Genomic DNA, 3519 nt, shown 5'->3' with positions numbered 1-3519 from the left:
CTTAGACTTTCCTTGTTTCTGATGACCTTGACAGTTTTGAGGAACACTAGACAGGTATTTTGTAGAATGTCCCAACATTGGGATTTGCCTGGTGTTTTCTTCTATGATTATTGGGAGAAGACCACACAAGTAAAGTGCCACTTTCATCACATTCTATCAGGAACACATACTATCAACATGACGTCACGCTTCATGTTGACCATGATCGTCTGACTGAGGCAGTGTTTGTTGGACGTCTCCACTGTGAAGTTTCTCCCCCTGCCACCTCTCCACACTGTACGCTTGGAAAGGAAGTCACTGTGTGCAGCCCACACTTAAGGCGGGGGGAATTATGCTCCACCTCCTTGGGGGTGGAGTATTACATAAATGACCTGAAGTTCCACTGCACTCTGGAGATGTGCCTATTCTCTGCCATTTACTTATTCCTATGTATATGATTAAATAGATATATAAATGTAAATCAGTATGGAGTCACGCAGATTTATTTTCTACTTGGGTTATTTATAAACCAATACTACTTTGTTGCTCAAATTGTTCCAGCTTTGGCCATTGAAAGCTTTTTCAAGTGGTTACTGTGTCCCCTTGACCTGTGTGTTACTGTTTGTTCTTCTGAGCACGTTCTCACTTTCTGGCCCTGTGAAATGCTCCTCCAGGCTCATCTTGTACATTCCCCGCCTGTCCTAGAATCAGCCATTTCTCCAGGAAGGCTGAGTTCCTTTTATTAAATGGTGTTAAGAACAGCTGGGGGCAGTGGCAGCAGCGTTGTGATGTCAGGGCGTTGGGGCAGCTCCTGTGACAGACGGAGCTGGAGCGGTGGGGCAGTGGCAGAGTCTGGTGCCCGGGAGAGTGGAATGAATCTTACTTGTTGAATATCTTCTGGTTACTAGTTGGAATCATTTGTAAAAGAATCATTTTCCCCTGTGTGGAAGACACTTAGTGGCATATTTAAATTATAAGTCCACGGATCAAAAAGCTTTTTGATTTCCCAAAGGAGGGACATACCACTATATCAGATAAGCTTGACATGACAGCCAAGATGGTGCTGCCCCAGAGACAACGAGATGAACTCAATCGAGCTATAGCAGATTATCTTCGTCCAAATGGCTATGAAGAGGCATATTCAGTTTTTAAAAAGGAAGCTGAATTAGATATGAATGAAGAATTAAAGTAGGCTGGAGTTTTGGGGAAAAAAGGGACATCTGTTATTAGATAACAAAAGAAGGTTATGGAATTAGAATCAAAGTTAAATTAAGCAAAAGAATAATTTATGTCAGGTGGATCTCTTGGTCAGAAACAAGACCCAAAAGAATGGGTATTTTCTGCCAGAAAAATATGCATTGAGTGGTGACAGGAGTCCAGTCACTCGAGTCATATTCCATCCTGTGTTCGATGTTATGGTCTCCGCTTCAGAGGATGCTACAATTAACGTGTGGGATTATGAGACTGGAGATTTTGAACAAACTCTTAAAGGGAGGACATACAGACAGGATATTTCATTCGACCACAGTGGCAAGCTTCTGGCTTCCTGTTCTGCAGCTATGACCATTAAACTCTGGGATTTTCGGGACTTTGAATGCATCAGAACCACGCACGGCCAAGACCACAATGTTTCCTCAGTAGCCATCATGGCCAGGGGAGATCATACAGTGTCTGCCTCAAGGGATGAAGCTATAAAAATGTGGGAAGGGCAAACTGGCTACTGTGTGAAGACGTTCACAGGACACAGAGAATGGGTGCGTATGGTATAACAAAATCAAGATGGCACTCTGATAGCCAGCTGTTCCAACGACCAAACTGTGTGCGTATGGGTCATAGCAACAAAGCAATGCAAGGCTGAGCTCCGAGAACATGAGCATGTGGTAGAATGCATTTCCTGGGCTCCAGAAAGCTCATATTCTTCCATCTTTGAAGCAACAGGCTCTGAGACTAAAAGAAAAAGTGGTAAACCTGGGCCATTCTTGCTGTCTGGATCCAGAGACAAGACTATGAAGATATGAGATGTCAGTACTGGCATGTGCCTTATGACCCTCGTGAGTCATGATAACTGGGTGCGTGGAGTTCTGTTCAATTCCAGGGGAAAGTTTATTTTGAGTTGTGCCGATGACAAGACCGTACGCCTATGGGATCACAAGAACAAGCAATGCATGAAGACCCTCACCACGCATGAACACTTTGTTACCTCCTTGGATTTCCACAAGACGGCACCCTATGTGGTCACTGGCCGTGTAGATCAAACAGTAAAAGTGTGGGAGTGCCATTGATTGCGTCTCCTTCGGCCCCTCCTCCCTCTTTTCCTCTGGATGCACTCTGATGATACCATGGTTACCCCATTGAGTGCTGTTTAAATAAATATTGTTCTTTCATGTAAATTATTCTGGATGTAGATTGAGCTTATTAAATGTTACACACAAAGTAAAAAAAAAAAAAAAAAAAAAGAACAGCATTAAAAACTAAGACGTAAACACTAGGTGTGCTCATTGCTACTGGGATGACACTTCTTCAGGCCCTGTCAGGAGACAGAACAAGGAAATATATACCAACCCATATCTGTAAGTATATTGTACATATCCATCTACATCTATTTTGAGCTGAACTCGATTCCACGTTGATGTCCCCAACACTAACCACTGTCATATGAATCACTGCAGCCTTCCCTGCCTGCTTGTCTGTAGCATCCCCTCCAACAAGGAGAAACCTGGCTCCCACCATCCTCCATCCAGTGACTTCACATTTCAGAGTGCGTGACTAGTGGCTTCAGAACTTATATCCTTTTGGGAAAGAGCTTTATCTACTAGAATACAGGATTGTGAACAGTTCCTTATGTTTTTAGTCTTACAGTCTCCACTCACTTCCAATGCCACTTGGTCAGCACGTTTTCCTCCCACCCCTTCAGTGGAATTATTTTATACATTTGTAATACAGATAGTCTTCTGTCATATTCACCATCTCATCTTGGAATCCCCCAACATCTTTAATTATTTTTTTAAATTTGCATATGTTCAGGTTCACTCTTTGTGATGTAAAATTCCATGGGTTTTGAAAAATGCAGTGTCGTGTATTCACCACCACAGTATCATACACAATAGTTTTACCACTCTAAAAAAAAATCTCATGTGCTTTCCCGACTCTACTCTTCCCTCTCTCCAGGCCCCTGGAAAGCACTGATTCAATTACCATCTCTATAGTTCTACCTTTTCTAGAACATAATATAAATGGATAAGCTTTTTTCAGTAAACAATATGCATTTAAGTTTTATCTATGTTTTTACATAGCCTGATAGTTCATTTATTTATATCTCCGAATAGTATTCCTTTATATGCATGTACTACAGTTTATTAATCTATTCACCTACTGAAAGACATCCTGGTTTTCCAGATTTTGGCAATTATGAATAATGTTGTCACACACATTTGCATGCAGGTATTTTGTGGATTTAGTTTTCAATCAGTTGGGTAAACATCTAGGAGTATGCTTGCTGATTCATACAGTAAAATAATGTTTAACTTTTTAAGAAACTTC

General features: G+C 41.5%; 1 pseudogene across 1 annotated transcript; it reads left to right on the top strand.

Moving 5' to 3' along the window:
• Nucleotides 1-763: 763 nt before the first annotated feature.
• On the top strand, nt 764-2597 carry LOC112604547 (annotated as a pseudogene). Its single transcript, XR_003115246.1, has one exon. The product of XR_003115246.1 is annotated as a platelet-activating factor acetylhydrolase IB subunit alpha pseudogene (transcript).
• The last annotated feature ends 922 nt before the right edge of the window (nt 2598-3519 follow it).

The sequence above is a fragment of the Theropithecus gelada genome, chromosome 13 (genome assembly GCF_003255815.1).
Source record: "Theropithecus gelada isolate Dixy chromosome 13, Tgel_1.0, whole genome shotgun sequence".
In the NCBI taxonomy this organism is placed as follows: domain Eukaryota; kingdom Metazoa; phylum Chordata; class Mammalia; order Primates; family Cercopithecidae; genus Theropithecus; species Theropithecus gelada.
This window is presented reverse-complemented; position numbering and strand designations above follow the sequence as displayed.